The 14,529-nt window shown below is 40.9% G+C and overlaps 2 long non-coding RNA genes across 4 annotated transcripts in view; one reads left to right on the top strand and one right to left on the bottom strand.

Annotated features, from left to right (window-relative positions):
- Window positions 1-4,959, bottom strand: part of LOC147757796 (uncharacterized) — a 190,639-nt gene extending 185,680 nt beyond the window's left edge. Inside the window, exons 1-2 of one of the 2 annotated variants that reach the window (XR_015322001.1) lie at window positions 3,526-4,959; window positions 2,114-3,082 (exon numbers count right to left, since the gene is read on the bottom strand). This is a non-coding gene — a long non-coding RNA (uncharacterized LOC147757796). Of the gene's footprint in view, window positions 1-2,113; window positions 3,083-3,525 lie in introns of those variants that run through there. The other variant, XR_015322000.1, reaches the window with a different exon arrangement.
- A 64-nt stretch (window positions 4,960-5,023) lies between these two features.
- LOC147757795 (uncharacterized) lies at window positions 5,024-12,945 on the top strand. Of its 2 annotated transcripts, none has more exons than XR_015322004.1 (3): window positions 5,024-5,288; window positions 11,240-11,546; window positions 12,246-12,945. It is a non-coding gene; the product is annotated as an uncharacterized LOC147757795 (long non-coding RNA). The 2 variants fall into 2 exon arrangements; XR_015322005.1 differs by having other exon boundaries at window positions 11,240-11,565.
- Window positions 12,946-14,529: the final 1,584 nt, after the last annotated feature.

The raw sequence follows: 14,529 nt of genomic DNA, 5'->3' as shown, positions 1-14,529 counted from the left end.
GACCGATTTCTGCTACTTCCCCTCTTTACTCGTTCGCCTACGGTAGCATTACGATGCTCGACCGTATTCGGAGCGTTGTTTGTCATGCCACTTACATAGCTGTTATATCTTGATGCTCTTATTCGAGCAAACGCATCGAGCTACTCAGATCACTCGTTTTATGGTTTGTTTCACCATCCCCGACGACCCCAGCAACGGCAGTAACGCCTCCAAAGGTTGCTATATTGACTATTTGCCTATACCAAGCATTTCCCTAACCGCCCCACTGGAACAGGCTTCTACTCAGCTTGTGGTATCGTGCTACCCAATTCATCTGTCTGTGAGTCCATCCCTTCTTCCTGTAGTGAATGATCAGCCAATTAGTTAGACAATCCGCAAGTTGCTGTTCATCGTATGAACGAGAAAAAACTCTACAAAGCACTCTATTCTAGAAGGCTATCTCAGCAGCAAAGCTACAACAACCTTTCATAGTATTGACAGCAACAGCAGCTTCTCCGACGTCAGGTTTTTGTTGGCTTGCTATTGATGTGCGCGTGTCTCTATGAGCGGATCTTATACGCTGGTGTTCACTTGCGTATGTATGGCATCCGCGGCAACGCTCGCTCGTTGCTGTTGAAAGCAGACAGTTTCAGCAAATCACAAGCTATTCGTACCGCCGTTGTTGCTGCGGCTGTAAGCACAGCAACTGTTTTTCTTTTTCATCTTCTACTTAATTCCTTGCCTGCTTCCTTTCCGTTATTTTCAAGTCATCAGAAATGGAACCGGGGTACAATGAAAAGTACGCTGTGGGTTCAACCATCCATCCATTCATCTAACGTCCATAAGGCCCCTCCGTTCATTTCTTCTGGCCACCAACGCTCCTGATACACACAGCAAGCGTACCAGCGGCAGCTCGCACAAATGTCTAGTCGTAGAAACGACCGTCATAGAGTCGACAACGGCGTCACCACCTCCCAAAAAACATCGCCATCAACGGCAGAAATAGAGCAAAAGGGACGAGCAACAACAACGCGGGGTGCGATCGGCTGGTCGCCGCCGTGCGACTTCGGTCGTCAGCGGTCCCGTTGCTCTTGGCCCATTCGTAGCGAAAACCTTTCCGTTTGTTCATGCTGCCATCCCGATACAGTAGAAGAGTATTAATATTACAATATTGCTGATTATGGCTATTTCGATGCTTGAAGAACTGGTCTCTACGGCGTTTGATGGTTCGCTTGCTTGCTCCCGGTGGCCAGACGGTGCACCGTTCTGCCGTTGACCGGTCTCTTATTGATTGACCCGGTTTATCTCTATGTTCCTTCACTTTGTCCTTGGCTATATATACGTATCCTATTCGCGCATCGTTATATCGGCAGTGGAGGGAATTGGAGGTGTCTCCAATTGCTATTTGATGGAATTTGTTTTTATCTCTATTTTTCCCTTCGAATGTTGCCTGCCAATCCGCCTTCGGAGTACACTGATAGCCTTCGCTTTACCATTGCTCTACAAGTAAGGCACGTTTCTCACTGCCCAGCAGCATAGGTGGCGTTCCTTGTTGTTTTTTTAAATCTTTCACAAACATCCTTTTTTTTTTAACACCCGTCAAAGGAGCAGTGTCGGTGAAAATAGGCGTTCGTTCAGTCAAACCGCAGACAAACTCTCAGTTACCGGCTGACTCTACAGACCCGGGTGAGTGGATGATCCATATCCACTATTCGGCGCCACTCGTAGCTGCATAACACTTGGCTTTTCGTTTCCCCGTGGGTGCTCGTGTATCCATTTGTATCTCATCATGATGGAAAGGGTGACGGCGTTGACGGCCATGATAGAAGCACAGAAAAGGGACAAAAGGTATCACTGAATGCCTCTGTATAGAGTCGGTCTTCTATGGCTGATAAGGCAACTGATGCGTTGGAGGACGGAATGGCAGGATTCCATCGTACCGCGTCCAGGGAAAAGTGCGGTGTAGATGTAACAGTGCAAGAAGAAAGTTTATGGGGACCAGGCGTCGGGTTCGGTGAAAAAGAATAAAGACCAATAAGGAGAGATGGAGGAAAACGTGCTTAAAGATTCTGCAACATGAAAGTAATTTCGACCTCTTTGTAAGACTAGCCGAGGTTAGCATGATTCGTTTGGAAAAATGAGACGTACGCGGAGGCTCGATTTATTAATCACGTTGAGATAGCCAGTGCATTTATGATAATAGTAGTTGTTGGATTTCGCCAGGTGAATTGAGATTATGGTGAGCCAGTCAGATCGACAAAATGGCAAGTTACAACGGCCTATAGTCAACCTTATCATCAGTTTGCAGCATTTACATTATCTATGGAAACGGAAGTCAAAATAGACATACCAAAGGCCACTTTTTGTCAAGCAAACAACCACCTACATACCGACCTTCAAGCCTACGGCTTTAGTATGTTTGACAGAAGGGTATTGAAAAAAATTGCAAATTAATTGCTATGCAAATTAACATTGTTGTATCTACAGTGAAGAGAGAAAATCTTTTTTTTATTATCTATTATTAACACCTGCAATAAACGCACGCGTTATATAGGTATGTTACCCATGTGATCTTTTTGTGCGCCTTTAGTGCAGAAGACTACATATAGTGCCTCAAATAAATAACCGTATCCTGCTGGCGAAGGCTTATAATTGTCTTATTGTTACTTTACGCACATTAGTCTCTAGTGGGTCTGCAAATCGGTAATATATCATTTATCATAGAGGCTGCTACCGAAGTCATGGCGTTTCATCGTGAATGAGCTCTTCACTGTCCAGTATTGCGTGATGCCAAACGTAAGCAAACTTTTCCAACGCAAACACAGAGATAATATTGCCCGTTAGAAATGAACGCTGCAGCGGTGTGATGACCGACGGTCGTTTAACTGTAAGTTATCACTATCTAGTAAATGTATATGCTGTGCTTCTAGTCGGAAGGAGGAACTCTCGTTCGTTGTTCTCGGCTCTTCTTTTCGCTCTAACAGGCAGATGCAACTCCCTGTTGTTTGCAGAACTGCTAGTAGTTCTAGTAGCGCGATTCGCTGTGTTCACTAACCAGACGACAACCGGTGGAGAGGGGAACGGGCCACTGTACTACGGTGAACTGGAATTCAAACAAGATGCGCGGTTACCTCCAGCGCCGTTCAAACGGCGCAAGTAGCGACGATTCAGCAGAAAATATATGTCGTTCACTAATGTATATATATATATATATATATATATATATATATATATATATATATATATATATATATATATATATATGGTAATCGGATAGAAATCGTAGTCAATCTAAAATTGATGTTTGATGAAGACCAATTGATGTATAGTGGCTGTTTTAGGTTAGAATTATTGGAGAACTGATATCTCCAAGAGTTTTCGGTGGCTTGCACTCGAGATTTCCTTCAGAGGTTTTTTTCGAAGAAGAGAATCTGACTATTTTTCACAGTTTCTTGCACTAGAAACATGATGGGGAATTGGAGGTGATGGCTGAAGCTATTCGTTGTTGCAAACCATTATATGGTCACTTTTGTTATGGGCACTCACCTGTGAATCGCTGACGTCGACGGTGTAGTACGCGAAAAAGAAGACAGCAAGTACATAGCTGACGAGACGGTAATCCAGTTTCATGGTGTATATCGTTCCAAGACGTTTTCGACCTCTTAAGCACTTTATTCACTTCGACTAATTTGTCGCTTTCTCAAACTACCCTTTATGGCACTTAGGAAGAACTGAACATCGGGAGCAAGCCAATAAGGATCCCTGTTGTCTCCCGTTCAGTCAATTGTTGTTATTGCAGCAATACAATTGTTAGTCGTAATGATCTGCATCGACATATATTCTTCGATTCAATTTTACACTTTTCATAATATGCACCTCATTCTCTCACTTGAATTCCTGTTAGGTAAACATTTCGGGAAGGAGTGATTTTACCATTTGCTTTGACTTTCTACTAACACAACAGGCAAAGAATAACCGGCCTAATTTCAACTACGACGGCAAATATACAAAGGGCCACATACGATATGGTTGGTACGTCGCCCGAGATCGTGACACGATTCAACGGCCACTTTAATGTGCACTCTTCTCTCCGAACTGCACCACCACTCGTCTAGCCCATACACTGTCTCAAATACAGCAGAATCGAATCTCGTCGATTTTTCTTCGTTATCCTCGTAGTCCCCCTCACCTGTTCTCCCGTCTTTTTGCCACAACGGCTCCTCAGGTAATTCAAGCAGCTTTTTTGTCTCTAACGTGTTTCATTCGTAAAGTGTGTTAAAGGCCTGCATATTATGATAAACCACTCATATGATTCAAGTATGAGGGGTACTATTAGTTGGAGAAATCAAAAAGACCGAAATCGTACGCCAGAGCCTAGAATACGAAGCCCGTAAACTGTATATAGATCTAGTGATACAACCGGCTCGATTTGTTACTGTTTTGTGCTTTTTGCCCGCCGCTAGTTCAGTCCTGAAGGCTGGTGATTATTGTTGTGAGGTTCACCGCGGCGGCGTAGAGTGGTCACTAGCGGTGGGCGTTCAGAGCCCCCGCCGCCAAACATTTATCGACACACAACAGCAATCCGTTTTGTTGCGATGTCTCCTTTATTCAGCACTAATATCCGACTCGACGCGTACACTGTTGCCGTACTCGGCTTATGAAGAGCTAAACAATAGATCTATCCGCTGCAACCTCGTAGATACCGCTAGACCCTTTTCTTATTGCACTGTTTCCGAGCTTGTGAGTGGTGCTCACGGTCCGCCTCCGCGTAAGTAAGTGTATCTTTAGTAACGGCACACACAATTAAATTCGCTGCTTCGCCCTCTTCCCATAGATTATCATTGACACCCGTGAGGCTTACACAGGACCGAAAACTAACTCTGCTTTGTTCTGTATCTTTTTTTTCTCTGCCGTTTGCGATTACAGGCGCACCTGGAACGTAGTGCTTAACGCGCCTGCATCTCTGCCTAGCGTCCGACTGAGGGAGCTCGCGACGCGTGATTGCTTAGGCTAGCGGCTGATGTGACTGGGAGTATTGCGAGGCGAGCGGAGAGGGCTGGAGGCGCTCGGAAAAAATGGCGCCTGTTTTTGAATTGGTAGATGGCGTGAGTCGGCGCGAAAGAGCTGTTGTAGGGATACGATTTGTTTGTTTTACATTTGTTTTGCTACCTGTTAATTTAAAATGATTTTTTTATACTTTGGGTTGTTGGTTTTCTATATGTATAGTGCGGGTTATCTCGTGAGTTCGAAAGCAAACGACGTAAATATAACCCCATAACAGTGTACCTATGCTGGTTAGAAATGTGCAGGTGAGATTATTGAAACTGACTTATGGCGCTGATTTCGCTAGAAGTTCACTTTGCTAGAACGATTCATAACGATGTTTACCTGATAGCAAGTTTAGCTGAATTGTGATGTGTAATATTACCCTGCAAACTGTGTTTTCTTTGTATACACAAAGAAATCACTATCGCCAAACTTCTAAAACTTAATATTCGCACAAGTCTTTACAATGTTTCTGCCCATTAAGCTTATGTACATATGCATAATGAAGCCTGTATATATAAGTTTTTACAGAGCTGGCAGAACCTTAAAAAGGGGAACGGAGCCTTGATTTGAAGTAGTACCTACCATTTTCTATCTTTCTGTGATGTGTTCTGATCTGCTTTTGCAATATGAGGTTCAAATAAGGCAACGCTCTTAGGTCATGCTGTGCTCAGTCAGCAGGCTACTGGACACTTGACATAATGAATAGAATTGCTGCCTGCCAAAATGTCAACTTTGTTCACATGCCAAAATATGTGATATGACTTTCTGAAATCATTTTGTACCAGTTTGTAGATGTACTTTTATGGCCACCGGTCAGTAAGTGCATAAGGATTCACTGACCATAAACAACTTCTAGTTCTTCCGTCTTGAGCTATTGTGTTGGCGCGTTGACCCACGTTGGGGCTGTCGCATCATATTTCTTCAACTGAACATTAAATAGTATTGCAAAAACAAATAAAGCTATTTATGAGATTGTACTCGTCTGACACTAAATTTATGTACGACTTATTATATTGATTCCCCTACTGTGTTCATATACAACTCTACATGCTATATTACAGAATTTAGCGAGGGTGCATACATTGGTAAGGAATAAATACAGTTCAACAGTCACATTTGAGAACCTCAGTTACATAGGTCGTCAACATTTCCTCACAATCTGCCAGTGAATATCTTCCAGATAAGACCCACATCCCAAAGAAGTGATTAAAGATAGTGTTTAACTATTACTGTAATAAATAACACCGAGAAAAATCTGACAAATTTGTCTCGCGGTGCATACTTTGGGTATGACACTACCCCTGGTGAAGTGGCACGAGATATTAGGAAATTAGCCCTTCTCCTTAGGAAATCGGGTCCCGAACTACAAGTTAATGACAGGCGTACTTAAGCAGCACTTTGTAATAACTGTAGTTGGGAGTACTAAATCACTTCAATGTGGACTATTATGGGAACCATCGGTGAATGATTTTCGTGCACTCGTAACAACGAGTTCCTCTCAGTTTAGAGTGAAAAATTATATCGGACCCTATTTTTAGGTACGTTTATTTGCACACTTACATAATTGTAATATATTTTACTGCATTTACGTAACAATTTTACGGTTGACAACTATGACATGTGTATTCCTAGTTTGCCTGTTAGTGCTGTCGATTAAAGAACGTAACTTCAATACTGCTTTTAAGAGAAAATATAACGTTAATAATAACGTAATTTATACATTTCCATTTCAAATATATATAATTTAGGTTTCCGAACGCTAAACTGCTTCAGAAGTCCCGATCTAGTTATCTTATTTAGGAAGCCTCAGCCTGCTCTCTCACCAGAGTAGGAGCATTATATACGAAAAACAGACCTGCTCAAGCCATAGTTGTCTATTTTTTGTCTATAGGGAGTAATTATACCCCTATTATATCCAAAATGACAATACTGTTCTCTAGAAGGTGCTATGTTTGCCTAGAAGTTGAAATTTCGAGCAAAATTTTTTTTAATAAAATTATATGAAATAGACCATAAATGTATTGTCTACTGTTCGTTTACAAAACCCTTAATGTGTCGGTCACAGATAAGGATCGAAACTACCAAGTTGCAGCGCTGGCCTGGGTGTCGGCGTTGGCGTTGTCTGCGGTCGCGCTTGCGGCCGGGTCTATGTTTGAACTTGAGCCTGCACCGCTACTTGTCCTTCACCCCGTTCCGCATCGACACTTGTCCTTGATTCTGTTCGACTGATTGTTACGTCGTGGTATACCCGTACGTATACCTCGTCAGTGTAAATCGTATATAAATAAAGACTAAGTACTAGGCAAAAAAAAACTAAGTACACACTGTCTTTTTAAAGCCATACGCCACTTCCCATATTTTGATGGATTCACCTACAGTGTGGTTTATGCAAAAAAAATACATGGCATTTTGATGCATAAGAATGTGAATGAGTCGGTACTACAGTAAAGGACTACTGGAAAACTATACATGGACTTCAGTTAACCTGAAACGCCGTATATATTGCACCGTACCAACTTGCTACCCAAAATAGGCAGATGCCCATGTAATAACACAAGTCTGCACTCAGGTGCAAAGTTCATCAAAAGATAATTCGAAAGGAGCTGATGAGGGCTGTTGAAATTAGGTGCGACAATACGAAGTTCGTGATGTATCGTACCTAATGAAATAAAAACGTTGATAGCACATAGGTCAATGAAGTTGGCTTGTGATTTTTAGCTGGTCAAAACTATCTTTGCAAAGCGTATTGAGGTCGAAAAACCTCCCGCTGCTCATCTATAGTAATTGAATTTGTGCTCATAAAGCTTTAGTCATAGTAAAGTTATAAAATTGGGAATATGAACAAACATATTGCCTAACATGATATATTGGCTCGTAAGTCCGGCCTTTTTGGGCATTCGTTTCGTCCCTCTGCAAAATCCACCTAATACCAAACAATGGCTATACTTCATTGAAAAGTTTACCGCGTATCTCACTATTCTTTAGTGAGGCCTCCGAATCTCTAGCGGTTGTAGTGCGAAAGTCTGAAATGATTGGAAGTAACAGACCCCGTTGGGCATGCTAACCGCTTCAATTACCTAGTATTACATTAATGCCTGCATGAGCAATGATAGGGTCGTTTTTGTAGGGCTCACAAAATATACACTGAACTTCGTAGTTTGTTTGCATCGCCTAGACTAACACTATTTCGATATTTCTGACGCTTGTGACAGATCAGCTTGTATAAGTCCACGTTGAGAAAATAGCGCGTTAATATTTTATATAGGTATGGATTACTAGTAGTTAACGGATCATGGCGCCCAGTTACGCTGGTTTAGCTTAAGTCCTATAATAGAGCGAGCTGCGTGCCGTAGCCCTATAGGTAATCTCATGGCAATCCCTTAGCTGGAACACTTGTTCTATTTGACAAAATCACTGAGGTAGTTTCATTAACTCCTACAATGAGGCCTATGCTTTCTCATAATGCTGCTCAACTATGCAAACAGTCTGTTATTCGACGAGATAACTGTATTGACAATAAACAGGTTTTAAGTGGAACAATCGTATTTCATGCCTCTAGACATTTAGGTCAATTCAAGTATATAAGTTAACTGCAATCAACGCCAACGTTGTCTGCACTGATCAGCTTGTTAATAGGATAAAGTTAGGTAATTCTTGCGGTGAACCTCCCGAAACAGACAGTTATAGTATATTCAAAATGCCGATAAACTAAACAGCATGACCTCGATAATGAAATGACACGTAACAACAATAGCGCCCGTTCCATCTTATTCCCTACTTATATTGTTATGGGTGTACCATATCATTAAATGCGTTCCAATTAGGGCTATATTGATGTACGCGTTATACATAGAAGTATATTTACGGTACCGCGCCTAGTTGTTCTGTAGATACTCTTTTCATACATTCGTCAATCGGTTTTTGAGATTCTAAATTTTTTATTGACATCGTTTGCTAAACAATAAATATAAAACAGTAATCTATATTACATTACAAGTAACCTTCATAATGGCAACCAAATGACGCTGCACGAAAAACATTCTGTAAAAGACGTGCTATAGACATTCAATGAAAATCGCGCCTGACGCGGTAAATCGTCGTATATGGTCTAATCGTCGTAGATGGACATATGGGATTGAAAGAAGAAAGATTTTTTATAATTTTTTTAGTCTATATATATATATATATATGGCGGTTGTGAGTTCAACTGTTTCAGATGAACAGAATAGATGATTATACAATAAATTTGTATAATACATCTCGTTAATAAAGCTAGCAGACAAAGTGTGAGCATTGAAAACAAACATTCTAAACATCTTTCGTAACATAGTATCGATGTACTTTTAATGCATTGGGAAAGCAGGGCGAGATTGCATTACGCCTTAAGATCAATAGAAATAGAAAAATTGCTGAACTGAAAAAGCGAGAAACGCTGTGTTTCGGTCAAGGTACTACGTTGATGGTACAGGCCCGTTGCATAACACTAGAATGACATTAATTTGACCAGTGTATACATTTTGTGCAAAAATTTCATTTAACGTTTGACACTTGAGTGAAGCCGAGCGTATATGCCGTCGTGGAGCCACAAAATAGACGCTGAGAAGTTTCACATTCTGTGAAAGGATCGTTTTTAGCTGAGAAGGAATTGTAGTCTCCAAGAACTTCTATCCGCTCTAATATTAAATGTCTATATGTGGCATACTCCTAACAAAGGATACATACCTCAGCGAATGGACGTTGTTTCACACCAATTAACTACATTCGAGCAAAGTCATGATTTTTACTACCTAACCTATGTTGCATAGAAGTATCAACCTGCCGGCCTACCAAGGTTGTAATCTGAAAGGAGTGTTTGTTGAAGCAAACACTCTGTAAAACGTATGACCGCTTTATTCTGTGTAAAAAGTGTATATTAAGTTCGGTTGGCCTACACCCCACTGTGACCGAAGAGATTCCTGGCGAGGCCAAGATTATTTTATGCGCCCCGGGGGGGGGGCTATCATGTCATCCATTCAGCGACGCATCCATTAATGACACCGCTATTTTACTCTTTCAAGGTTCCATAGTACTCGTCTTAGAAACTTACACGATAAATTCTCCTGCATGAAGGGGACACTTTTGGCGTAGGGGGTCCGCTCTAGCAGAATTCGTAACACAAAACAGTGGCACTTATACTTCGAATAACAGTAACCATGTATATGGCTTCACTAGGCATATTTTATGATGAAGAGTGTTCTGTCCTGAAAAGGTCGACTCCCCATCATCACTGCCTCAGATAGACTAATAGAAACTGGTGATGGGAAGATACTGTATCATTTTTTTACAACAAAAGAGTAGAAACTGGCAAGTATGCTACCTAATCGTTGTATCAAGGTACCGAATGACAAATTCAGCACAATTTGTGGAATCTAAGGAAAGCTGTGAGATTAAATATGAAAAAGAACACTATTTTAACATAAGATTAGTTATCATCCAATATTTTTCCAGTAAAGTGAAACGAAAGCCCACTGGTGAAGGGGCCTATTTTTCCATGTAGAGCTACAATTTTGTAGAGGATATTTGAATTGGACCAACGTATTTCAACCAGAAGCTAACGTGTTGAGTTCACGCTAACCTTTATTAAGCAGCTAATAGGATATACACCGACTTTCATGAAATAATAGACGCTTAAATCTTTGCTGTGTATTGATTCGAATTATGTGTATGCGGCGAAAGGCTAAAACATGAAATCCTGCTTACCACTTGTTTCTGAGACTGTGATAATAAAATATATTTCAACGTAACTTTTTTATGTAACCGTTTATCCTATATAACCACAGCTTGCCTCAATTACAGTCTCAACTTGGAGACTGCCTAAATATACCCGAGGCTCATTCTAAAGCTTCCTTTAAAATGATCTAAAGAACATCTTTGAAACAATACTATGTGTGAACGACTGTTTCATGGCTAGGCTGATGGACTGTTCTTTAACAACGCTTCGTAGCTTTTTTCCCATTTATCCATCAGATCTATAAATGTGGGCTGTTCGGTGGCCATATGTACTAAATTCAAAGCGTGGTCAGATTTCGAAGAAAAGTATTCTGACCGATTAGTATGAGCCGATGATTTCTACTGGAAAACGTACGGCTTTCCTTCATCCATCTGCAAGCACATAACAATTTTTAGAACGACACTCAGGTAAATTTCTCTGTCGATGGTTTCGTTTTTCCAGAAGAAGTACAGTCACATGCTGTCCTTTTCGCTAAACATCACACTAAAAATACAAACGTTAGTTGGAAATTGGGCTTTACCTACGATAGGCGAACCGTGAACAACCCAGCGAAGTTTTTCGAACTGATGATTGCATTGAGAAGAAACATTTTCGCTTCAAGATGGATTCTGCGGCTCCATTTTCGAGAGGAATAAAAGGCGAACGGCATCAAGTAAATTTCGGAATACAAGCAACCCCCAGAAGAAATCTATGACTGATCTGACTTTTATGACATACAATTTGTATCGAACGCCTTCGTGAATGATCGGTAACTTATGTATTTATGTGTATGTATTATGTATCCACAATTTTTTCAGCATTTTTATCAAGATAAAAGGCTCACGCACGTTCCTACGGCTTCGGCTAAATCTGAAATCTTTGTTTACCGACAATTTTCCATAATGCTATGCGAAAACGTAAATTAGATATTTTTCGTTCGCGTAAGCATTACCGTTAGCCATCGCTTTAGACAACTGGCTTTCAGCATAAACTAATGTGAACCTTTTCTATGCTGAAACGTGTTTCCGCCTGTTGTGCAGCCATTCTATGCAATATCGTATATTTTCCATTTAGGATCACAAAGAAGCTTAGCACCTCATAATAACAGCTACAAGCTTGTCTGCGTCCTTTTTGTAACAGGCTTTTAACAAAGTTTAGATGAATGTATTGTGAAATTATGTGGGGTTATACTTGAAAAAGTAAAAATTTAACTCGACCACCCAGCGTGTGCATGTGTATCTGCAAAGAGAAGTTAGTTTTTTTTTTTATACTGAACTGTATCGATCATTTGTTGCACAGATAGATATATATCGATCAAAAAACAACTGATCGCTAAACACTTGCCAGTTATCATTGATTAGAAGCGAGCCTCTTTGCCTATCCGTTAGTTGCCTAGGAAACGCATCTGCAACATTGATTATGCTCACCGTTGTTCGTGTCAGCAGTCATTCGTTTGTGTGCGTTTTAGGTAACACCCGGAGGAAAACGCATGACCGCCCGCGTTATTACGACTACAGAAGAACAGGCTAGCGAAAAAGAAAAAAGGCAACCCGATGCGTGTTTCAACAAATCAGTTATCCAGTGACTGCTTACTCCTTTGTTGCTAAGCGACCGGCAGGTAGACCAGAACCTTAAAGTACGTAAGGGTGATAGCGGAAACAAGGAACATGTTCAGGTCGATCGGAAGTGCCTAAAGCAGCTGAGGCCCAAGGCGCCGAAGGCCTTGTTCAACTCGGCGGCAGGCAAAGCTCGCTTGTAAAGGGTTTTTCTACCTATTTATCCGTTGAAGCCGCGGTGCAATTGGGATCACCACGAGGGCTGTGCAGGATTTTAACATCAACAGTAACATGAAACGGATGCGCTTTCGTTGCGGGACGGATAGAACAAAGTTGGTTCCTTTGTTTTTTCGTCTATGTATCATCTATCAAAAATGACAGCTAAATCGGCGGTAGCTATAAGCTATAACATATAGGTATGCGAAAGAATTTGTTTTAATCTCTTTGTAATAACATTTATTTTCGGCCTGAATTTGGAAGGCACATTTCTAAGTAGCACATAAGTTAAGGGCTGAAATTTTGTGAAATACTGAGAAGCCCTAGTTCAATTAATAAATGTGGTACAGCTACGAGACGACTTTCGTCGTTGATTTTTGCCCGATTTCTTTCTAAGCCGGTTTTTGATTTCTTGAAATAGCAACGGGCAATACTCTTACAAATAAAATTTGTATCATTTATTGCAATGTACATATGTAAAGAGCATATCTGCACTTAATTCCGTCCTTCCTGGGGAATCTAAAATCGCTTTTTTGTACCAACCTTACGGAAATTTGTTTCGAACGCTTTGTTCATGGTTCAAACTAAAAAGGAGTGATCAGGTTGAATTAATTGGCTTAGATTCTGCGCTGTATGCGACCGAAGCTCTTGACCAAAACAATTATAGATATCATAGATTAATGCTGGAAGAGAATTGTTACCATCACATACATCGAATAAAACCGCCTTAATCTTGGATGCTCTAAGCTAAAATCGAAGCATTCGCATTGAGAGATGTTTGTATAGTTATCTATAATGGAAGTATAAGATTTATCAAGGTCGACAGGGTGGTCTGGATGGGTAAAACTGCAATTGAAAACGGCTTTTTAAGCCAAGCCCTTCAATCAACAGCACATGACTGTTACATAGTTCGCGGCAACAAAGCATTTATTTTTATGTACTCTATTTTACTCAGTCATATTGTCTCAGTTCCTCTATTCGGTGTAGCGATGTAAATTTTTCCCATATTCAGTTTTATCATCGATTCCAACGAATCTGCATCATCCACAAAGGCATCTCAATCGCTCTTACATCGGGGAATAGCAGAGAGGAACAACTCTCCTAACTACACTGGTGCCATTAATAGTGAGGCAGATCTCTTAGCTTTATAGCGCCCTATTGATTAGGTAATGTTTCTGGAGAAAAAAGCTGAAAACCCCGACCCCAAACGAAGCCGGTTTGCTTACAGCTTGCTCTCGACGCACTGGGGGGGGGGGGGGGAATAACTTCTTCAGAAGGGCCTGAAGCATTTCCTGAACCGGAAATAGCATATTATGGTGCGCCACAAAGAGAAAATGAACGGACACACGTGTATTTATATACGAACCAGTTTGGTGATATGATGAAACTAGTACTGATTCGCTTTTGCCCCCCGAAAAAAATTGCCTAATCTCAAGCACTTGAACGTTGTCACCTTTTCGTTTCATAAAATAAAACAATAATGATAATATAAGAATAATTCTATGAAATTATGCTGCACTTGAATTAGAAAGCGGAATTGGATGTTAATTGTTGCCCATCCACTAACGCGAACCTTTTAACCTTGAACGGGATCGCTTAATGCGTCAGAGTGAGATGCCTTTTTTGTCATAAAACATATATGTCAATATATATACCAGTGTTTCTACTCATGATTACAATAGCTTTTCTCCGACGTAGGAGCTCTCCTAGCGACAAAAATTTCCGTACTGGTCCAATCACTCTTCTCAGCACATCATTTTCATAAACGTGATAATTCAATAATACAACGGAACCCGCGTTAGGCACTTTGATATCACTGAGGTCCAAGTTTATTGAACTCGAAATCATCACCTCTCTCTCTTGCCGATCGTTTCTCCCCTTCAGGAGGAAGGAAGCGCGTTTCTAGCCCGGAGCCGCCACAATCTAGTCCAAAGTAAGACACTAATTAGGGATACTTTATCAATTTCGTTACCCGTAGCC

The sequence above is a fragment of the Varroa destructor genome, unplaced genomic scaffold (genome assembly GCF_002443255.2).
Source record: "Varroa destructor unplaced genomic scaffold, Vdes_3.0 BEIS01000002.1, whole genome shotgun sequence".
Taxonomy (NCBI): domain Eukaryota; kingdom Metazoa; phylum Arthropoda; class Arachnida; order Mesostigmata; family Varroidae; genus Varroa; species Varroa destructor.
The sequence above is the reverse complement of the archived record's forward strand: the minus strand, read 5'-3'. Positions and strand labels throughout refer to the sequence as shown.